Genomic DNA, 24,968 nt, shown 5'->3' with positions numbered 1-24,968 from the left:
AGTGACGTATATCTGCCATGTGACTTTCGTGCACCCCTTTAGTTACTTTAGGTCAGGCTCAGTTAACAAGCTTTACTGAAAGTTGTTGCAGCAAATCAGTGTTGCCAGCCATCAGTATTTATTTATTTTTTTTAATCCAAACTCTTTTTATTAACAACAAGATCACAAGTTACAATGCGTGGCATATTTACAAAAACAGGTAAACAAGATTGTACTTTTATCTTACAATGCAAGGGTATAACAATGTTAAAAGATCAGTACATACGTGATCCTAAGTTTCAGTTTTAGTGAATAGAGTTAAATTTAACCAATAAACACACAGGAGGAATTATCTGCAAACTGAGGAAGTCAGTGTGGGACTACAATGTGCACTTTACAGATTGCATAGCATAGAATGCTAGAAAAAAATATAGTTCTATAATGACAGGTTAGGTCTACAATTGAAGGAGCTTTTGCATAACTAGTTGAGATGGGGCCAGCCCCGGCATGTCTAGCCAACAATGCCAGATGGACTCAAATGTACGCTGGGCATTCCTGTGGCAATAAGTAAGTTGTTCTAATAGACGTAAGGTGTTGACATTCTGGGGTTTAGTTACTAAAGCTGGAGAGTCCAAAATCAGACTCCCTTCTGCATAGAAACCAATCAGCTTCCACGTTTCATTGCCAAAGCTTCACTGAACAAGCTGAGGTTAGAAGCTGATTGGTTTCTATGCAGAAGGGAGTCTGATTTTGGACTCTCCAGCTTTAGTAAATAAACCCCATTCTGTCCATTGTTTACATGATGGAAAGGAGGATTCAAGGATAGCAAGGTATAGCAGGCGAGAAACCGTAATATATACTCCTGGTTGGTACTGTTCAGCATCTACTGCTCCTAAGAGGCATATGACAGGATCTAGCTGAACAGATGTTTGGGAGACTAAGGAGATGGTACGCATAACCTTGGTCCAATATCTAGTGAACTTTGGACAATGCCAAAGCATATGGATGAAGTCTCCACGGTGCAGTTTACATTTTGGACATAAGAGTGTATCTCTCCTGCCCCAGTTACACAATTTCTCTGGAGTCCTATAAATTAGATGGAGTATAAACAGTTGAGTAAGCCTGTGAGCTGTGGACAAAGAGATTATGGGTACAGATTCCAGTGCCATATCCCATTGCTCACCACCAATCTCCTCTATGTATGTTGCCCATTGGGCTCAACTTCTAAGGGTAGCATGATTTTGTACAGTGGATAGCAGCGATACGTATATTTTGGAAAATTAATCCTGTTCTCACAGTGGCTTGGGAAGCCTCCGCCAAAAGAGGCGAATCTGATTTATGCAGACTAATGGATTGCGCCTGAGTTCGTAATGTGTGATGCAATTGCAGGTATTGAAAGAAATTCGGAGCATAAATTCGGAGCGTAATTGTGCAAAAGATTTAAAGACAGAGTCAAGGAATAGTTGGTCCATAAAACATATCCCATTTTGTCTCCAGGCTTGAAACCCTTCAATTTGGTCAGTTCTGGATATGAAGGATTACTCCATCTGGGAGTAGTATCCAAGTATCCTGTAATACCTAAAGAGGACTTAAGAGCGCTCTAAACCTTCCCCAATAAGATAACAATGGGAAAAGGTTAAGGCAAGGCGGAGAATGCTATCTGCAAGTAAGAGATTGCTGAGGGAGTGGACCGGTCAATGTAAGCAACTTGTTGACAGGGTCCGCATTACCCACTATCCCCCAGCCAGCCAACTGCTAGAACTGTGATGCTAAAAAATGTGTTTTAAGGTGCAGAATGGCCAACTTACTCTTGTCTTTCGCATATTGCAGTGTCGAAAGCCAAATTCTAGCCTGCTGTTTTTTCCAAATTAGGTCCCTAAATTGGGAGTCTATACGGGAAAACCATTTCTTTGGTATCCAAATACGGGCATTGTGAAATATATATAGGAGTTGTGGAGCCCAAATAATTTTTATCAGGTTAACTCCCCACCACATATAGGGGAAGTTTTCACCAACTTTCACCTTATGTTTATTCAGCAGGGGAGCCAAATTCAGTGAGAGGGCTGGTTCCGGAGAAACCACCACTCCCAAATATTTGAAGGAAGAGACAATGGGAATCTGTTGGGCACAGTCAGGCAAGGGGGTAGTCAAGGGATCCAAAGGCATAAGGGTGGATTTATTCCAGTTTATGGAAAAACCAGAGAAGCTCCCAAATTTATTAATAAGTGACATCAGAGCTAGTAGGGAGGTATTAGTATCCCTCAAATATAATAGTGTGTCATCAGCATACAAGGATATATTTTCTTCAGTAGCTGACCTTCGAACCCCGACTATATCAATATACCCCCGGACCATGATGGCCAGAGGCTCCACAGCCAATGTAAATAGTAGGGACAACACGGGGCATACCTGCTAAGTGTCTCTATACAGGTGAAAGGGTGCAGAAAGGCCATTGTTCATACGTAATCTGGCCCTAGCAGCGGAGTACAGTATTCGGACCCAGTTGATAAATTTGTCCCCCAATCCAAATCTAGATAACAGTTCCCAGAGGTAGGGCCATTACTCACTACCAAAAGCCTTTGCAGCGTCCAAGGAGAGGATAGCCCTATCCCCTGGATTGTCCACTGGCATCTGCAAGTTGAGAAATAAACATCTAAAAGGTATCTGATCGGATAAACCCCAACTGATCTCTCTGTATCAAGTTGCCTATGACCTTGGACAAGGACCTGGGCCAGTAATTTGACATCTGTGTTTAATAGCGATATAGGACGATAAGAGTGAGGGAGCAATTTGTCTTTCCCCGGTTTTGGCAGAGCTATTATAATCACTTCCTGCATGGAGTCAGCTAAATCTCCCATTTCTGATGCAGCCTGCAGGGCTTGCAGTAAGGATGGAAGGAGAAGATCTCCATATTTCGAGTACTCCTCAGTTGGGAGACCATCCGACCCTGGGGATTTATTAGTAGAAGAAGCCGCCAGAGCCTCCTCAAGCTCCTCACTACTAATAGGAGAGTTAAGCTTAACTCGCTCTGAGCCAAACAATTTAGTAAAGGGACATCCTGCTAGAAAATCTTTAAGTTCAATGGGAGTGGTGGCATACAAGTTCTCATAGAACTGGTGAAATGTACCCAGAATATCAACTTGAGAGGTATGGAGAACGCCAGATAACACCTGGATAGCATCTATAGAGGTAGTGTTTTGTTGGCCCCTGGCCATCAGGGCCAGGAATTGCCCAGTATTATCTACCTCTTGAAAATATCTCTGCTATAGAAAGTATTGTTTTTTTTCACAGCAGAAAGGAGCACCGAGTTATACAGGGACTGGGCCTCCTGCCATCTAGATTGTGTGAGAGAATTAGGATACACCACCATGGTGGCTTCCCTTTGCTGCAATTCTAGTTTGACTGTGTCTTCCCATTCCGCAGACCTGCGTTTAATAGTGGTGATTTCCCTAATAATGAGCTCATAAGGTATGCCTTCATAGAATCCCATACTATGGCTGGATAGGCGGTATCCACATTCTACCCAAGAAAGACAGACAAATCATCTTGGATAGGGTCTGCCTGTGGAAAAAGGGTCAACCAGAAAGGGTTACCCCATCATAAATGATGCCCCGGTGGGCCTATGCCAGATAGACGAACCCAGAAAGCAGAATAGTCCAAGAGTAGCCTATTTTCATAGGCAGAATCCTCAACATAGGGTAACATATCAGAATTACTTAAACCTAGATCTATGCGAGATAAACCAGAATGAGAAGCTGAATGGCAAAAATAACACTTCTGTTCCCTCCACATATCTTTAAGACCAAGTTCGTTCAGAAGATTAGCAAAAGCAGTAGATTGTGAAGAAGGCAGTGCTACCTGGCGGGCCATAAAAATGTTATCCAAGGCCAGGTTCAAATAATTGTTAAAGTCTCCCAGCGCAAGAAGGAGAACCTCCGGATATAGAGCTATAAATTGGGCCAAACGTTTTAAGGTCTCATTGGAGAAGGTTGGAGGGATATACATGGCAGCTATTATACATAGAAAACCATTCAATTTACAGACCATAAACACATATCTACCAGTTTCATCCACCTGCTCTTGCAAGTGCACAAAGGAAACATTAGAAGAAACAAGGAGACTCACTCCCTGTGAAAATGAAGAGTAGGTAGAGTGATATTGGACCTGGTATTTGCGGGAGCAAAGCAGGTGGACAGAATCAGGTTGCAAATGGGTCTCTTGTAGACATATCAGAGATGGCTTTAATTTGTTAAAATAGGTGAAATAGACCAATCAGGCCCAGAGGTCAGGAAAACACTTCAGAGATAAAGAAACGTTTCTGCACAGGACCGTGAATGGGGGGGGGGGGCAAGATACAGCCCCTAAGGCACATTTGGAGGACCAAGTTCACAGTGTAAAGTATGGGTGCAATTTCAGGTATTCATCTGCCTTGTAGTGGAAAAATGGTGCACCTGATGCTTTCAACGTTCCATGGAAGTAAGCGCTGCACAATGTTACTTTCCTACTTATCTATAAAGGCCATAGCTGCTGAGGCGTTATCATAGAATTGCGTACTGCCATTATAGATGATTTTGAGCTTAGCAGGGTAAAGCATGGCGTATTGAACCCCCAGTTTACAAAGCTTTTGTTGCCCATTGATGTTGGGCAGCAGCGGTGAAATCCAGGAACAAGGATAAGTGAGCATTATCCACCGAGAGCTCAGTGGTTGTTCTGGCTTTAGTCAGAATAGTGTCCCTGTCCTTATAATTAAGGAAGCAAAACAAAAAGGGTCTTGGGGGAGCACCTGGAGATGGAGGCCTCGCCGGTACTCGGTGGGCCCACGGACCAGGTTTTAATAAAGGATACTGGATTCTTCCCTTCTGCTCATTCAGGTATACCCACAGCTCTTATGTTGTTCTCCAGGTCTTCCAGCCTACCTGCATTAGTGGAAGAGACAGATTGCACATACCGGACATCCCGCTGTAATGGTTGCCATTCATCCTCTAGTGCGTGAAGCCTGCCCTCCAACGCAGTAGTGCGGTTGCACAACTTCTGCATGTTATGGCGTACTAGTGTGAGTTCAGCTTTCATGCCCTTCTCCTCCCCAGCCAACTCCATTATTGATGTTTTACATGCTGTGACTGTGGTAAAGATCTCCCTCGGTGTTGGCTCCAAGTCAGGAACATTGGAGTGTGAGATAGACACCATATCTGAGCCTACAGGGTGTGTACTCACAGCGGAGCCAAGACCAATGACCTCTTCAGAGGAGAGGGGAGACCCTTCAACTTCAACTCTTTAACCAGTGTCCATTTCCCCATCACTGGTAGCAGAGGGAGCAGAAGCGGCTGAAGGATCTTTGGCCGGTGTCTTAGAAAATAATCGTTGCGCTACTTCCTTCTGCTTCTTTTTGCGGGTACGGGGTGGGAGTCTGCCATCTTGTTCCACTGGGTCTGGTGCTGTATGAGCTTCTTTCCCCTGTTTAGTCATTGTCCAGAAGGGCAGAGAGGACAGTAGTGAGTAGTGGTGAAGGAGAGGCAGATAGGTAATTGTGGAGGAAAATCAGACACGGCGACAGTGTTATCAGGATGATTATCAGGATCTACAGTGGAGCTGCTCAAGTGCACGTCCTGTAACATGTCATGCTGGCCATGCCCCTCAACTGTCAGTATTTTTACTGGCAGAAAGTAAAAAATAGACACTTTTCTCTTGCCAGTAAATGCCAGTGACAGGAGAAGGTTGCCAGTTAAAAACATGGCTGTGACGCTCAGCTCAGAACTGTGCATGCACAGTTCTGGTCTGGATCTGGCCATCTGAGTGCCTGCTACAGTGTGTTCGGGTGGCACCGACAGAGGGGGGGCGGGTTTGATGGAGGTGGTGCCTGAGCACGTGATGTCATGGTGCAAGGGAGCCAAACCAAGCGGATGGAGCCTCGTTTGTGGGTCTACGGGATGGGAGCAAGGCAGGCCAGGAGTGGGACTGTTTTGGACTGGAGTGGACTGAAGGGACCACCTGGCGTGAAGAGAGACTGTCACTGTGACTCATAATGGGACATGTCATGTCGGTGAGGTGTCATCATCATTTTTGCTGCTGCATACTGCTGTCAGTGCCACTTTGAGAGTCAATTTCATGTGTGTGTGCTTGCCCATTCTATTTTTTTGCCCTCCGGAGTCCTGTCCCCGAGCTATTTACTAACTATATCAAAATTAAAATAAGAAATATATACGATTTTTTCCTTAATCTACCTTAACTCACATTGCTAATTGCATATTGTACTTGTTTGCAGCCTAAACACTGAAATTTGCACTTAAAACTGTTATTTTGTAATTTTTGAAAATGCCAATAAAACGTTGGCTGAGCCAGTAAAATTTGAGTGTCGTGAATTTCAATCTGGTAGCTTGGCAACACTGGTGCAAACACAGTTCAGGGAGTCTAATCCATATCTAACTATTCTGGTGTGTGGCTGCCCAGGCATACCTTTCCAGGAGAGAGTCCATTATTTGGAACAAGTTCATGCTGTGACAGGAAAGCCCCAGGGAGCTCCAGGGTGGCAGTTGGCTGTAAAGGGTTTCATCTTCTTCTGTGAGCCTCTTCCTTCTGTTCCCATGTGGCTGGAGCTGGGACTATGTAAGCAGAGCCCTCTCGATAAAGCAGCTGGAGACTACATCCTTATGCTTGTCTGTGTCTTCTTCCTATGCAGACCCCCTGTGAGCAGAGCCCTCCCCCACAGAGAGAAAGGCAGAGTCCAGAAAGAGCGGGAACTGCAGAACTAGCATTAACCCTTCCTTAATCAAGGCAGACTAGCTAGTTTACTAATATGGTACGTTCCCTACAGCCTGCCTACAGGTATACATATTTGAAATGTATTAACCTGATGTTCTGACTGCCTGTTTCATTTCACAAGGCCTTAAAATGCCAGGACAGTGCAAACACCCCCAAACGGACCCAATTTTGGAACGTAAACATTCCAAGATATTTACTAAGAAACATGGTGAGTTTTGATAAAATTTGATTTTATTTCACAAAGTTGTCATTTTAACAAGTTATTTCTCACACACAGCATTGGTATACTTATAATTATACCACAAAACACATTCTGCTACTCCTCCTATGGGGATACCATATATGTGAAATATTTTTGCAGCCTTGCCATATAGAGGGGCCCAAAATCCAGGGAGCAGCATCGTTCTTTCAAGGGGCATAAATTAGGCATCTGATTTCTTGACTTCCTATCACATGTTTGGAATCCAAGGAGTGCCAGGACAGTAGAAACCCACAAAACAAAATTATACATTTATAAGTTATTTCTAACACAGCATGGGCATATGTAGAAATACACACCAAAACACATTCTGCTACCTCTCCCAAGTATGGTGATACCACATATGTGGGATATTTTGCAGTCTAGTTGCATAGAGAGACCCAAAATACAAGGAGAACCTTTAAGCTCTCAGGGGGCATAAATTAGTCATCTACGTTCCTGACTACCTATCATAGGTATAGATGCTCTGGAGTTCCAGGATAGTAGAAACATTCATAAAATGGACACAATGTGGATAGCAGACACCCTAAGTAATTTTTATGAGACATGGTAAGTCTTTTAAAGAATTAATTTTTTGCCACAAGTTTTTGGAAAATGCAGAAAGAAAATTTTTTTTATACAAAGTTGTACATTTAAAGAGGAACTTTGCTCTGGAAAAAAAATGCTGTAGCTGCTGACTTTTAATAAACATGCATTTACCAATCCAGGGATGCAGCACTGTCATCACGTGGGCTAGTTCTTTGCTGGCCTTTGGGTCCCTGGTGCCACTAGGGTTCCTGGTGCTTCAAACTTTGCTTCCACTGCATGTGTGCAAGTTTTTGCAATAGACCCGCAGACTCCTGGGACCTGTCCCAGGAGGTTGCAGACGGGCAGGGTCAAACTTCCGCTTGTCAGAAATAGGTACCCGTTCCAAGAAACACAAACCCTCCAAAAGTGGTGTGTGTGTGTGTGTGGGGGGGGGGATTTAATAAAAGCAGAACTTCTCTTTTTAGGTGATATTTCTAACACACAGCTTGGATGTACTTGGAGTTATACCCCAAAATACAGTGTGAGGATACCATATGTGTGAGTCTTTGTCTGAGCCTAGCTCATGGTTGCCAACCCCAACCTTTTTTTTACTGACAAAACATGAAAAATTTACTGACACATCACATTTTTACTGAAAACCTAAAATGTGACAGAAACTTATTATTATTATAAATGAATCAAATCAATATTTAAACAGTATAAACAATATATAAACATTGACAATGCCCACAACAAGTAATCTGCTTGTCTGTACAATTAAAAACTCAAAATAGTGTGACAAAATGTGAGCATGACTAGAATAATGAAAGACCTGGGGCATCCTAGGATACAGAAAGTAAATAAAATCTGTGGCACATGTAGAGCGCTACTGGGAACAGTGGTTTCACTCAGATTTTGCCCAGTGGAAGGAGCTTAAAAGTGGTCACTTTATGCACTGTACTCATATACCACAGTCCTTGTGCCCACAAAGTTCTCCGATTTACTTTGTCGCAACTGACAGTCTCACAGATACACATAAACCTCAGAACAAAGGATATTTTTAAAAAGATTAACATTTCCATTACATTTGCTTTTCTGCGCACAGACAGACATTGCTTTGTCTGTTTGAGCCTACCTTAACAAAGAACTTGATTAAAACCAACAACAAGGGACAACGAATATTTTGGTCAGGACTATATAACACACAACATAATGTATAGAGTGCAGGGGTCATGATTAAGTAACATACAAAACAACATACATAAAGCAGCAGTCAGGATGAACCCTCTGTTCACATCAAAATCCCCCTTTAAATCTGAAGTCCCCATCAGAATACCCACTTATATTAAGAATTCCCCTCTTGGGGGCAAAGCAAGTATGTGCTTAGTTGCTAGGACACTGGGTGATTCTAGCTACCAACCACCAGAGATGACAGCAGCAGGCGGTGATGGCGGGTGAAGCCTGTGTTGCAGAGTGGAAACAGAGAAAACTCCACCTACTGCCTTGTCAGCAAGCTGGTGTATTTTCATAGATGGTTCTCCTGTCCAAAAATCTGGAGGTATTTTACAAAATATCCATGAAGATATGGATGGCTGACAACCATAGAGGGGCCCAAAATCCAAGGAGCACCTTTAAGCTTTCAAGGGGCATATATTGCACATATAATTACCCACCTATCCCTTTTTGGATGCCCTGGAATGCCAAGACAATAGAAACACTCACAAAATGACCACATCTGGAGAGCAAACACCTAAAGTTTTTTTAATGCATAGTGAGTCTTTTGAGTATTTTATTTCTTGGAAATAAAGTTTTTGAAAAATGAAGAAAGAAAATTATTTTTTACACAAAATTGTGTCAGTCAAATCATGTAAGGAAAGATTGGGGGTGTGGCTGAGCCACACTGTGTATGTTTATGGATGCACACAGCCTGGCTCAGGAGAGCGCCTGCACGAGTGCGCCAATAGCACACGGCTTGCAATGGGGGCACCCATAGGAAGAAGGTGCAGAGAGAACTGGTGGGTGGCTCCTTAAGAAAAGGAAAATGACCACTCTGTGCAACAATATTGCAGGTAAGTATAAACCTCTTTTTATTTTAATTATAAAAAAAAGCTTTAGTATCAGCTTAAGGTGTATCTATGGTCAAAATGTAAAAGCACACATTCATTTACACACTGTACTTCAATTATTTCTACCCTATTCTTACAAGTATGAGCAAACTTGAAGTTTGTAAACTTACTTTGTGAAGATCCTCACACACGAGTAGGCACTACTGTGCCACATATTCCACAGAGCCTGCCTTCTGAACTACAGAGGTGCTGAAAGGAGGTGTTTCAGGAGGCGAAGTCAGTAAAGGAGTCATCACTTTCAGGCAGCAAGGTACCGTGGGATATGTGGCTTGGGAAATTGAAAGTAAACAGCAGAGGTGAAGCTGTAAAGAATCCAGGGAATCCAGGATGTTGTTGAAAGAGATGGCCAGCAGATAGGCAGAACTCACATAAAAAGAGAGTTTTTGTCAGGGTTCACTGCGGCGCGTAGGTCTGCGCATGCGCAGACTGCCAAGACACACTAACACGCAGGAGCTAGGACCTGGGCGCCCGCGGCGGCAGTTGCAGCCACGCATGCGCACTCGCACACACGGGCGCGCGCTTGTCACCAATGACAGCGCAGGGCGCGCTATTTAAAACCGGCTCTTGCAATGCTCAAGTGCCGTATGGTCTTACTCCTGTTATCCTTTGTATCCTGAGAGATTGCTTGTTGCTGACCCTGCCTGACCCTGATCCGTTGACTGTCTCCTGCTCTGATCCCTGGCTTGTCGGACCATTCTTCTGTTTGCTCCTGAACATATTGACCTCCTGTTACTGAACCTGGCCTGTGACCCGTTTATCCTTCTGCCTGCCGCTCTGTACCATTCTGCCTCCACCGTCACCAACCCGGCCTGTCTGACTACGCTTAGTTCACCTCTTCACATCAGGCTCTCACCCGCTACATGCCACTGGCAAGTACCTCTACTACAGCTGGTTGTACCCAGGGACGCGACCTGGTCTCGACCTGCTCCAAGTCCATCCCCACCATCAGGGGCTCTGGTGAACAAGCAGGTCAGGGCTTAGATTCCATGCCTTGGGGAATTCCGGCCTGTGAGGCGCTAAAGGCTTCCGTCAGTCGGTCCGTGACAGTTTTTCAAGTAATTTTATTTTGGATTGTCAAAATAACTATCGTTTGTATTGCTATTACAATGCTGGTGTCATAAAATGAAAGTGTTGTGACTATAGATCTCCTTTAACCCATCCCAATCCTAGGAGACAAGACAAAATCCCCCTAAGCATTGATGGGTCATTTTACCTAATACCGTATCTTTCCCAAATTCTACTACATAAGGAAATCTGATCAGTTCCCATGAGGGAAATATTAGCATACTATCTTTAGTGAATCATAACTGTGAATACCATTTTTTGTAAGATAGTTACCACATCATATTTCCTGTAGCATTGTTGAAAGTTGTATTAGTTTAACTGTACTCTGAAACATGCTATGTACTTGAGGTGCCCTCCTATTTAGACTGCTAGGCAGAGTCAGTTTTGGCTCCATTGTAATCAATGGAGTGGTGGTTAATTATTTTGGATTGCCCAAGATTCCTAGGACGAGAGTTTGATTGCTTCCCTCTGCTTCTGGAAGAAGCTTCCAGAGCATAGGGAGGAAGATTCAAATGATCAGCTGAATATTTATCATGTCCTGGCCAGTCCATGGAAGGGAGTATCTAGAAGGTAGCTGGGGAGGTAATAAATGTGCAGGAGGAGTTATTTCCTTTTCAAGGAGGTTTCCAGTAATCCTGGGGCTGCTGCCCTGAGGATAAGTATCACCAAGACTAGAGAATACTGTTTGGGCCAAAGCATTTGCTGTGTTAAGGGCCTGAGGAGGACAGCTGAAAAAGGGTATACCTGCAGAAGGTCACTTAATTCCAGATATACGGTTCCAGTTTGATAGCTCATACACTATGGAGTACATATCATAATTTTGACTGGTATAAGGTTATTATGTTAGACTATTTGTCTGTTCCTAATCCCTCTTCCCCTTCCCTCCTCAACATGTCCCCCACCCCTTTCTCCTTATGGTTCCTGATTGTACAATACCCTATCAGTACCATTCCCCACATTTAGTCCCCTACCATATTGGACAATATACCGTATTGCATAAGTTAAATAAATGTTTTCCCAATATTTTATCCATCTGTAAAACTGTGAATCTGTTGAAGTTCTTATTCTCCTTTTGTAATTATATTTGCCAAACTTAAATAAAAAGAAGTTGAATATAAATTGTCGGTGTGTGTGTAGGACTGAGCTCATGTGAATGGCAGCCTCTGTACCAGTTAGGAGGACCTGGGCGCATTCTCAGCTGCTCCTTTGGGACTAAGTGCCACATACTGTATATAAGCATTTTGTAGAGTTGTGTATGTGCTGTGCATAGCTGTATAAGTATGTACTGTATGTGCTATGCAGTATTGTGGGAGCATGTGTGTGTGTTGTATGAGTATGTGCAATATGTTGTAGAGTGGTAGATGATGATACGTGTGCTGCAGAATATGAATGATTATGAATAAGCTGGAGATTATGATATGACAATGTAAGTGCTTGTATTGTTGTGCATGCTGTGGTGCATTATATGAGTTTTTATAACACAGCATACATATAGTATGTCATATGCTGCATAGTATTATATTGCTATGTATGGGCTGTGGAGTGTTATATGTGAATGTGTATGCTGTGCAGTGTTGTATACTTGTGCTATATAATACTGTGCATGATTGATTTCTTTGAGTCAGTATCTTCCTAATCCTTTGCTCATTTTTTATTACATATATGATTTTGGAGATGTATACAATCTATCTGTGCTGTAACAGCATATAACTGTTGCAATGTTCATGTAGCCACCCACTCAAAGACCCTTCTTCATTTTTTCCCCTCCCTTCCTTCTGTCCCTCTGTCCCCTTGTCCCCAGCAGTGGACTACAATGCTGCCTAAATCTGTTGCTAAAAATACTTTAGGTGACTCAGACTGGCAGGCAGTGACTCACCGACATGTGGGGAAGAGAGAGAGTGAGGGAGAGGGTGGGCTGCACACAGGCAAATAAAGACTAGTAGGGAATTGGAAAAGCAGAGAACATCTTACCTACTCAAAAAATAGATGCTGAAAAGGACATAAGGTATGATTAAGAGTGAAATGACATCTGAATGAAAATGGAAAAGATATTAAAATGTCTTTGTTTTACATCATCTTTCATCATGTATTCTTCACCCTCTCCACTGCAGTTTTTCCTGCCTTACACATATTACTATACATACAAATGGTTGGGAGGCAAAAGTCCTCTCAAGAATAGAATCAGTTTTGTGGGGGCAGCTGACATCTGTGCATGCAATACTGACATATTGCTCAGTTGATGTCACTACAGGCTATAAACGCTACCATCATATGAGTATCTTCTTTTTACATGTTTTAATAGAAATAAAATACAAATTTTTAACCTGACTCTTTCTTCTCAGATATGCATCTTAGATTTAGACTTTCTTTAATATTTGTCTTTTTCAGTATATCATACCCAGCTGTAAATATTGTTTTCTTCTTCTATATATCTTGCCTTTTCAGCAGCCAGTTTCAGTGTTGCATCAATGAGGATTACATTTGTCCTATCTTTTACTTAAATAGCTCAATCCAATAATATATAATTATTGGTCTACAATCTTTCTTTTAAACCTGTATGAGGAAAAACACTTTGCCAAAACACAGAAATCCTAAACTCTTGCCTGTTCTGACAAACTTATATTATTATTATTATTATTATACTGGATATATATAGCGCCAACAGTTTGCGCAGTGCTTTTCAACATGAGGGCAGACAGTACATTTACAACACAATTTAATACAGGAGGAATCAGAGGGCTCTGCTCATTAGAGCTTACTATCTAAGAGGAATGGTCAAGTGATACAAAAGGTAGTAACTGTGGGGGATGAGCTGATGGACAAAAAAACTACAGTTGTTAGGTGGGGGCAGAATAGACTTCTCTGAATAGAAGGGTTTTCAGGGATCGTGTAAAAGCAAACAGAGTAGGAGATAGTTGGACAGATTGTGGGTAGGAAGTTCCATAGGATGGGAGAGGCTTGGAAAAAGTCCTGGAGACGAGCATGGGAGGAGGTGACGAGGGAGCTAGAGAGCAGGACGTCATGGGAAGAACAAAGAGAATGATTAGGTTCGTACCTTGAGACTAGGCTAGCTGGGGGGCTGAGTTGTGGATGGCTTTATAGGTGTTGTTAGTATTTTGAACGGAATGCATTGGATGAGCGAAAGCCAAAAGAGGGGTTGACAGAGAGAAGTAGCAGACACTGAACAGCTGGTAAGGTGGATGACCCTGGCAGCAGCATTTATGATGGACTATGTAAAGGTAATCCAGTGAGAAGGAAGTTGCAGTAATTGAGGTGAGAGATGATCAGGGAGTAAACTAGGAGGTTTGTGATGCCATTGGTTTGAAAGGGGCATATTTTGGAGATGTTACAGAGGTTGAAGCCGCAAGCTTTGGACAATGATTGAATCTGGGGTCAAAATGATAGCTAAGAGTCCAGGATTACACCTAGAACCTAGGCATGCGAGGACGGGTTGACAGTTGTGCCATCGTTCTTGAAAGAGAAACAGGGGAAGAGGCACCTGGGGGAGGAAATATTATGAGCTCAGTGTTGGATAGATTGAGTTTTGAGGAAGTGGTGTAACATCCAGGCTGATATGTCTGTTAATAAATTAGTGATATGTGAGGAGACGCAAAGAGTGAGCTGAGGGGTAGAGAGATAAATTTGGGTGTCACCGGAATACAGATGGTATTTGAAGCCATGGGAGGCTATCAATTGACCCAGGGAGGAGGTGTAGATGGAGAGTAGGAGAGGTCCAAGAACAGAACCTCATGGGACCCCAACAGAGAAAGGAAGAGGAGAGGAGGAAGTAGAATTATAAGTAACACTAAAGGTGCGGTTGGATAAGTAGGAGAACCAGTGAAGAATACAGTCTAGGAGAACCAGTGAAGAGTACAGCCATGGAGATCAAAGGTGTGGAATTTTTTGAGAAGGAGGGGGTGATCCACTGTGTCAAAGGCAGCAGAGAGGTCCAAGAGTAGGAGTACAGAATAGTGCTCATTGGATTTACCCATTATCAGATCATTTGTGAGTTTTAGGAGAGCAGTTTCTGTGGACTGTTGAGGGTGAAATCCAGACTGAAGGGGATCAAGAAGATTATTCTCAGTGAGGTGGTCACTCAGTCAGTTGTAGACTAGACATTCAAGGAGTTTGGATAAAAAGAGGAGTAAGGAGATGGGGCATAGGTTGTTATTATTACAGGTACTTATATAGCACCGTCAATTTATGCAGCACTTTTCATATATATTGTACATTCACGTCAGTCCCTAACACTCAAGGGGCGTACAATCTAAAGTCCCTAACTTAAATTCATACAAACACATACTAGGGCAAATTTAGACAGAATCCAATTAACCTACCAGCATGTCTTTGGAGTGTGGGAGGAAACTGGAGTTCCTGGAGGAAGCCCATGCAGGCACAGGGAGAATATGCAAACTCCAGGCAGGTGGTGCCGTGGTTGGGATTCAAACCAAAGACCCTAGTACTGCCAGGTGGAAGTGCTAACCATTTAGCCACTGTGTTGCCCCTTGTTACGATTGCTGTGGTCCAGTGAGGGCTTTTTAAGTATGGGGGTGGCTAGTGTGTGTTTTAGAGAGTTGGGGAAGATGCCAGAGGAGAGGGAGAGATTAAAGATGTGAGTTAGAGTGTAGGGAAGTGAGTGAGTTAGTGGGTGGAGGAAGTGGAGGACAAAGTAGAGAGTTAAAGGTAGAGAAGAGTTGATGGGGATAGGATGAGAAGTTGTTAATAAGTCTGCTTGACAGTGAGGAGGCAGGAACTGTATTTTTGGAGGGCAGATTTAAATTGGTTGAAATATTTCTGAGACTTAGTCTCATGCCACAGGTGCTCAAGAGTGCAGCTACATTTTTTCAAACTTCTGATGTCATCTGTTTGCCAAGGTTGTAGGGGTCGGGGCCTGATTTTAAGTGTAGAGAGGGAGGCCAGTGTGTCCAGGGAGGATGACAGTGAAGCGTTGCTGACAGAAGGTTAGGGCAGGGCAGGGATGAGATGAAATATCAAAAGGTAGAAACCTGATAGCAAAAAATGGATTTAGACTGGACTATAATTTCACAGCAAGCTACTAGAAGACACATCACTTCTGTCTTTAGTTTAATCACAGAAAGGATGTGTATTCAGAATTTTTCTTACATGCAACTCTTGGGGCTGATCCACTGGCAGAAAAACAATGGATCAACCCTATGAAGAAGGAAATTGGATTTAGGTTCTCACAAAAGGTTTTCTAAAGTGGTTGTAAAGCCTAAACATATTTTACCTTAAAGCATTCCATTCATTAAGGAAAAAATGTTTCAGTATGTGCCACCTCCCCCCCCCCCTTTATACTTACCTGAGCCCAACTTCTCTTCACCCTGCTTTCCCAGGCTTTGCTAAGAGCAGTGGAAGCCATTGACTCCCATTGCTGTCAGTGAAATCCTGTGATGAGGGAGCGGGGTGTGCAGGGAGGTAGCTCAGGATCAAGCCTGCAGCTGTACCACAATAAGAAGTGGAGCCAGGAGTGCTAAAAGGGGGGGCCCGAGAAGGGGAGGATCGAGGTTGGTCTGTGCAATAGCATTGCACAGAGCAGGTAACTATAAGATATTTGTTATTTTAAAAGAAAACACATTGACTTTACAAATCTGTGCATATGCCGGCTATATCTGATGGCGGGGAAGTCTACCTGCTATCAGAATAAAATATCTCAGCAGGAGTGATTCCCCCATCAACATCGAATTGTGTGTGAATTGGGGAATAGGATCAGTTGTTTTTCATTTAACCTGCTGTTTTAACAAAAAAAATTATCAATGTATGGGCAACCTACGAGTTTACTGAGGGAAGACATTGGATTCAGAGACAACTGAGTTATGCTGAGGCTTACAGAAGGATTTAGACAATGGTAAACATGAAGCAGTGACTAGACTGGTATAACCCTTCCCACTCCGCGCATGCCACAATTTGGTAACATGCAGTGCCAAGAGCAAGACCATAAAAACAGAGCCTGTGTCACCCAATGAACTTCAAAAAAAGGTATTTATGGTGAGTGCAAAAATCTAAGTTTGTTTTTTTAGGAGAAGAGGATTTGGAGACAGTTGGGGTGTCCAAAAGCAGTCCAAATGAGGGGTGGGCAACACAGCAAACAAAACACTAACAGGCCCAGCTTTAAAGAACCAGGGGACTGCCTGCAGCTCAAAGAAGTGCCTGAAGGACCTTATGCCCAAATCTGGCATCAGAAAAGGCCTGAACATCTTCCTAGTAAAATTTAGCAAACATGTGAACAGAAGACCAAGTGGCAGCCTTGCAAATCTATGAAACAGTTACCTGATGCCAAAAAGCCCAAGAATCACTCAAAGATCTAGCAGTATGTGCCTTGACAGGAAAGTGTGGAACCTGTTGCATTGAAGGATATGTTAATCTTTATATAAAATATAATAAATGCACATATTTTTGTAGAACAAAATGTGCATTTATAATTTTTTCTTGCCAGAGCTTGGAAAGCATCGCACCCACAGTCAGTAGATCATGGGTGAAAGGTGGGTTCCTGCAGATATGTCTACCAGTTTTCAGGATGTATCTGAAAGCCGGAGGACATGTCAGTGGACTATGAAAGTGCTTATAAGCACCCCTGCAGCCCATTGAAACAAGTCCATCTGCCGCGGAGGCAGACAGTATTTGCAGTTTATTTATTCACAGGAATCTGTGAATGAATGACGCGGCTGTGTGGGTGGATTAATAAAGCTTTACTAAGACGAGACATTGCCATATCAACTGTGGAAACAGCCCACTTCTTAATAAAGGCAGGTGATCCTCTCTGGAAAGCCATTCCGCCATCTTGGGGGCATGTGGCCTGGTATGGTTCAGGGGGGGGGGGGGTTCGCCTATATCAGACTCAGAGGGGTTTATTTACTAAAGCTGGAGAGTCCAAAATCAGACTCCCTTCTGCATAGAAACCAATCAGCTTCTAACCTCAGCTTGTTCAATGAAGCTTTGGCAATGAAACCTGGAAGCTGATTGGTTTCTATGCAGAAGGGAGTCTGATTTTGGACTCTCCAGCTTTAGTAAATAAACCCCAGAGGGTCTGGTACTGAATTTGGGGTGGATGCCTTGGGTTTTTAATGTTTTTTTTTGTGTGGGGCCACACTTAAAATCTATATCAGACCTGATGGGTCTGGTAAGATTTATTTTTGGGGGAACTGAGTTTCTTTTATCTTTTAAAAACAATTTCCGTCCCTTTATTTACATTCATCTGTCATCTGAGAACCCCCAGATGTCAGTTGAATGGGCAGGGCAGGGATGAGTTATGGGTATTAGGATGACAGTGATTGGGGCTCCCTAACAACCAGCCTGAGCAAGAAGCTTTCACATTTTATCAGATGCAATAGTACTACTGCTAATTGGTTCACTTCCTGCTGCAGCTGCAAACCTCCTAACAACATTCGGTACAAACATTGGTTTCATACCGAACCGGCAGCTCATCCTTACTGAAAAAACACCAGTTCTAGTAGCTGCAGCGTGTAGATGAAGTCTTGATTGAAGAAAAGAATAACCTTGTCTTTGAATCCTGTATCTCGTCAATGAACAAGAAGGAAAGAGTGTTTAGCTCATCAGCACCATGGACAGTGCAGGAGAGAAAGCAGTTCCTTACTAAGAGAGGGAAGACATTTGGTTCAGTGGTATAGGTTTATGCACATACAAGGACAATTATGGGGAAAAAGAATTACAGAAATGCCTACAGACAATATATAAGATGGAGATTTTGATAAAGTTCTAATAGCATGGAAAAGGAGAAAAAGGTCAAGCAACCAGTGAGTTATACACATGCATACATGGAAAGAGAGTGGCAAAGAAGGGAGGGAGGATGAGTGGGGGAGGTAGGGAGGGATGCAGGAGAGAGAAAGGGAGATGGAGGAGTTTTAATAATCAGCACTAAATTTAGCTCCTGATGCTATTTTTAAATTACAGGACAAATGTATACTGGAGATAAAAATATGTACTTTATGTACAAGCTAAAGATAAACATTGAAATGTTATATGTGAGAACATATATATATATATATATATATATATATATATATATATGAGAATATATATATATATATATATATATTTTTTTTAAGTATCGTAAGCAGTATGGATCTGATGATGGGTACTTGCTTGTTACATACAAACACAGAAATTTGCTGTTTTTGCTATTTTATAGAGGGCATAGGGCACTTTCTTATCTATGGGGTGGCTGCAGGTGTACATACATTATACAGCAGGACTGGTGAGCACCACACTGGAAAACTGTTGGTATAATATTACAAATAAAAGTAAAAAACATCTCATATCTCTAGAATCCAAAATAATACACATAGTGGATAATAGTGCTAAATCCAAAAAGATTGATTGTGTGAATCTATATCCTACAGCTTTATGACAACAGCATTGATGGATATTACAACAACTAATGTAGTGTTATACAGTTTGATCATACTGTATATTGAATTATCTTTATTGTTCCAGATGATTCACAGCACTTACTTAATTCTTCACAGGCTGTTCTTGCCCAGGTAAGTAAGACTTATTTTTTGCTCTGTACCTTTCATTGGATTTTTTTATTCTTATGACGAATTTGTACACTGTTATCTATCTAGATAATATGCCGTAACAGATTTTAAACAAAGATCCCTCGTTAAACCCAACCATACAGGAAAATCAGCAGTCTGAATGTACTCTGTAACAGGTTTTGTGTCATACTTGCACTGCCCCTTATTGCTCTGCTTTACTTCTGTGTGTGCATTCAGTCCATGAAATGGAGATAGTTCATACTGCAGTTTGTGGCCAGTATAAAATTTGTGGGGGGGTAACTGTATTTGGAAGTGGAAGTTGCTATTGCCACTGCTTGCTATGTGTTGCCAGCCCTGTGTTATAAATAGAAAAGCTAAAATAAGGAATTCATTAAAAGGAGGGGTGAAAAGAGAGAGAGAGAGAGCGTGGGAGAGAATGTGTGGGCGAAAGGAAAGGAGGGAGAGCAAGGACAGCAGCTAGGCACAAATAGATGTATAAAAATGGAGATAGACATAAAGATAGATAGATAGATAGATAGATAGATAGATAGATAGATAGATAGATCATTTATAAAACAAAAGGTACCTGCATGTTTCAAGTTTGTTATAAATTCATAATAATCAATAAATGGCTCATAGGATTAGGCTGTATCTGTGCTGTAAACCAGCAGTTGTGAATGCACAGTTAACCGAGGAGCAAAAAAGAATGATTTGCCCCTTATCCTAAAATCATGACTAGACCTTGTTTTTTGTGATGGAAGTAAGATATGCAGGTATTTTCTCTTTAAAGTCCAATTCAACCGCTATGTATTAAAAACATACGCATTAACACATGTTGCAAAGTGCATTATCATGCATTGAATTAGGGTTTCCCATTCATAATGAATGGGCTGCCAATGCACCTCAATGGGCAAATGAGCATGGAATGTGCATTGTGGTGCAATGCTGCATGTGGTGCATTGGAAGCTACTGTACAGTATTTTGAGGTGTCTTTTAAAATGAATAACATTGTAACTAACCACACATCAACATGCATTACTGAAACCGCAGGTGTGAATAGTTTTTGAACTGGTTTAGTTAAGGAAATATTTGTTCCTTTTAGCCTGCCTCTGTTTTCACTAAACAGATGGAAGGACAGAAGGATAGATCAAGGAAAATGTTTTCACTCTACTTTTCTCTTCTATTTTCTGTTTTGTATTCTTACTTTCTAAAGAATATAGGCATGCTTTGAGTAACACTATAATAATCACTGCTAGAAGATACAGTAGATTTGTTTTTTCTGTATCCAGTGCTAAAGCCTTGAAGTTATCAGAGAGAGAACCATCCCTCCATTCATATTATAAGATGAAAACTATGTTTTCTGTATTGTATTCTTACAAAAAGAATGCATTGAGTAACACTATAATAGGCATGCATTGAGTAACACTATATTATTTACTATTAAAAAAATGCAATAAATTTAGTTTATCTATCGCTAAAACCTTAAAATAAAAAGAGAGATATCCATTGCTCCAATCATATCATAAGATGATAAATATGATGAACATGTCCCTAATCTTTTAATAAGCACTAAAAGGATAAAAGAGTCCAAATGTAATTATTAATATATTCTTTAAAAAAAAAGCCAACACATTTTGGGTGTCAGAACAAAAACTCACCATTCAGCAGGGCTTCAGTTAAAATAAAAACCTTGAACAAACTCAGAGTAGAGGTTTTCTATGGGGATCTGTGTGAAATCTTGATTGCTTGTACATATACTGATGGCCAGCTACCGTCCTGATCCAGCAATACACATATTCACACAGGAAAGCTCTATTTTGAGTCCATTCATAGTTACATAGTTAGTCTGGCTGAAAAAAGACAAAGTTCATCTAGTTCAACCATAAAAAAGAAAAAAAAAAGTTATAATCCCAAACCCATAGTTGATCCAGAGAAAGACAAAAAAACTCCTTCCTGATCCCCTAAGAGGCAATTGGATATTCCCTGGATCAACCTATAAATGTTATATCCAGTTATATTCTGTGTATCTAGGAAAGAATCCAGGCTTTTTTTTAAAGCAATCCACTGAGCTGGCCAGAGCCAACTCTTGAGGGAGTCTACTCCACATTTTCACAGCTCTTACTGTGAAGAAACCTTTCTGTGTTTGGAGATTAAATTTCTTTAACTCCAGACGTAAAGAGCGCCCCCTTGTCCTCTGTGATGACCTCAGGGTGAATAGCTCTACACCGAGTTCACTATATGAACCACTGATGTATTTATACATGTTGATCATATCCCCCCTTAATCTCCTCTTCTCAAGAGAGAATAAATTCAGTTCCTCTAATCTTTCCTCATAACTGAGCTCCTCCATGCCTCTTTTCAGTTTGGTTGCCCTTCTCTGTACTTTCTCCAGTTCCCCAATGTTCTATTTGTGAATTGGTGCCCTAAATTGAACTGCATATTCCAGATGAGGTATTACTAATGATTTGTACCGGGGTAATAAGATATCTCTCTCTCTGGAGTCTATACCTCTTTTAATACAAGATTAATACAAGAGGATTTTGCTCGCTTTAGAAACCACAGCTTGGCATTGCATGCCATTATTAAGCTTGTGATCCACCAGATTTCCCTGATCCTTCTCCACCATTGATGCCCGCAGTTGTACCCCCCCCCCTAGTATGTATGATACATGCATATTCTTAGCCCCCAAGTGCATAACCTTACATTTATCAACATTAAATCTCATTTGCCACATGGTTGCCCAATTAAACAGTGCATTGAGGTCAGCTTGTAGGTTGGAGACATCCTGTAAGGACGTTATTCCACTGCACAGCTTGGTGTCAACTGCAAAGGCTGAACTGGTATTTTTAATCCCAGTCCCTATATCATTTATAAATATATTAAAAAGTAAGGGTCCTTATTTACCTGGAATCAATAGCAATAGGGAAATATGGGGGCCATTATGTGATACTACTTGCCGTTGACCATCAAAATCAAAAAATGAAAAGTTGGATCTGATTGGCTCTAGTAGGAGGTACCATTTCCACTTTTCCCACAAATTTAACACACGAGACAGTGTATGCAGAACTTATGATTACTGGACTCCCAATACTAAATATGGAGGAATTGTGGAAAATTCTGAAATAAATTCAGGGCAGGCAATGTTACAATGATGTCAGTTTGCCTGAAAGACCATTATGATCCACACACATGAAAATTATAGACTTTGAATTAGCAAATGTTCTCTTTTTTCCATGTCTATGCAACGTTTGATCGTTCCTTCTTCCTTTTTAATCTATTTTTTCTTAACACCTTTGTCTACATCCTGCCACCCACTTTCTCCTTACTGCTCCCTTTTGACAATAAGCCATTTCCGTTCTATGTAGGATATATTTTCTTCCTCTTCCCACACATACATTGTTGTTCTGACAGCATAAACACCGTCATTTAGCCATAATCTGCACTAGTGATATCAATCCTTTCACAGCTGCAAGGGCCTAAGATATGCCATGAAGCAATACACTTTGCTTCCTAGGCTTTTAGGTATTTTTGGTAGGTATGAGGAAGGCAGCAGTACCAACCAATATACATCCTGTACCTCAGTGTACCAGTTGCATCATGAATACACAGTTCAAAAATACTATATATAAGGAATTTTTACAAATAATTTATGATCAGTTGCAAATGTATTTCATGAGCTTAAGGTATTCTACCTCAATGAAGAGCATTCCAATCAGGGCCAATTTCTAGCTAAGTCATATAGGGCATATCCTAGGGCACCAGGGCTATCAGGGGGCAGTGCTTGATCACCCTGGCCACTTTGAAATATGGCTAGCTTGCTGCTATGTCCACTGACTGCAGTGGCCTTAATTAAGTTTTGAATAAGTGCTACAGCCACTATACTAGTGGTTGTCAACTTATGAGCTAATGGGGGCCTCAAATAGAGCTCCTGATATCACCTACAGGCTGCACATAATGTTCAATATATGCAATGTTTATGAGCAATGTCAGAGACTGCAGACGTAGCAGAGGAAATGAGGGTCAAAGAGTGTGGACATGCTACATTTGTGGCTGGGGATACACTGCAGAAGACAATATGAAACTGGTAACATGTTACATGAGACTATTAGAGAGCAATGTTCCCACTACAGACTGCTGAGGTCCGAGGGATGCACTTCATATACCAAAGGGTTGGGTGCTTCCCTCAGGCTGCAAGTTAGGTACCAGGGTGCTATACAAACAGCAGGCTAAAGCACCCTACAAAACAAACAGTGAGTTGAAATCCCACCCTGCCTCTGCTTATCCTGCCCAGGTGGTGCACAACAGCTGAGCCTTGGATGTAAGGTCCAAGTCAGATAAAGGGGAGAAAGTGGGAACCAAAGTTTCAGCAGTACCCTGCTTTCTTCTTTTTTTTCCTTTTCCCTTCTTTGCCACAAACCTGTGACAAATTGATGTTTGGGTACAGAAGAGCCAGTTGTGTACAGTATTCATTGATTACTAACTGACTGATAAAATATTAAAATATTGGGAATATTACCCTTTATACTCAATAGCAATGCCACTAATCTGCAGAGATGTTTCTGGTGGTCTCAGTACAGTGCTGAACATGTGGACATGTTTCATGCTGTATGGTACTGATTGTGTCTTTCTGGTGGTGTCAGTATGGTGCTGATTTTGTCTTTGGATATTTCTGCTAATGACTGCACAATACTTATGTTGTCTCAGTGGACACGTGTCTGATTGCTTTGTATTAATTTAGTTTTGATTCAACTTCTGTAATTATAATCATGATCTCGCCATTAATATATTTTTGTCTTTCTGGTGGGGTCAGTATGGTGCTGATTTTGTCTTTGGATATTTCTGCTAATGACTGCACAATACTTATGTTGTCTCAGTGGACATGTTGTCTGATTGCTTTGTATTAATTTAGTTTTGATTCAACTTCTGTAATTATAATCATGATCTCGCCATTAATATATTTTTGTCAATCTTGGTAAATCTTTTGGTTCTGTATGCTGTGTTGGGAGGAATAAGGTAGCTGGCCAAGGGGAGAAAAATCATTAAGCCTGGCCCCATCTTTATGGGACTTGTTCAAATTAAATTGTTTAGAGTGACTTATCAGGTGTTCACAAGTAACATTAACATTATAGTCAAAATGTATCTACCTTTTAGCACCTGCAAGTACGTTTGAAAATCCTCAGCTGGTTTCCTGTGGGCCTGGGGATGTCCTGGATCCTAGGCAACAGAATTCCACATAGGGTTGGAACTTCTGCCTGGCTCACATGTAAGCCCTGCTCCCTCCCAGAAATAAGCCAGATTCCTGACTGTTTTGCAGTCCAATAAAAGACCTTTTACTGGAAACTGTGGCTCTTTCATTAGACTGTTAAACAGCAGGAATATGGCTAAGTTTCAGGATGGCAAGGAGCAAGGGCAAGGGTTTTACATCAAGCTGAACAGAAGTCTTGACCCTATGTATAGTGTACCCTTGGATGTAGGGGTCTACAGGTAAACAAAATACTAGTTAGTGGATTAACAGGTACACATACAGATAGTACAAGGTGCCTGCATTATGACAGTATTGTTACTTTGGTCACTTGATGGTCTCTCTTTAAAGAACAAGTCATGGGTCCAAATAGAATAATTCAGTAAGCAACCAATGCAATCCTAAAATCATGCCACTATGCTAAAACGAATTCAATCAAGTTTGTTTTGAGTTTTGTATTCTTCCCATGTTTCTGGTAAACCAAATGAAGCAGGGCCTTTGCAGGTGGGCCTGCA

At 41.6% G+C, this 24,968-nt stretch overlaps 1 long non-coding RNA gene across 1 annotated transcript in view; it reads left to right on the top strand.

The window, feature by feature from the left end:
• The first annotated feature begins 19,165 nt into the window (after positions 1 to 19,165).
• LOC149440839 (uncharacterized) overlaps positions 19,166 to 24,968 on the top strand; it is a 116,463-nt gene continuing 110,660 nt past the window's right edge. Inside the window, exon 1 of the long non-coding RNA XR_016307490.1 lies at positions 19,166 to 19,214. This is a non-coding gene — a long non-coding RNA (uncharacterized LOC149440839). The remainder of the gene's footprint in view (positions 19,215 to 24,968) is intronic.

Source organism: Staurois parvus, unplaced genomic scaffold (assembly GCF_062004578.1).
Source record: "Staurois parvus isolate SC_StPar_1 unplaced genomic scaffold, SC_StPar_1.0 ptg001051l, whole genome shotgun sequence".
NCBI classification, from domain to species: Eukaryota; Metazoa; Chordata; class Amphibia; order Anura; family Ranidae; genus Staurois; species Staurois parvus.
Note: the sequence above shows the minus strand (reverse complement) of the source record. Positions and strands in the feature narration are given on the sequence as shown.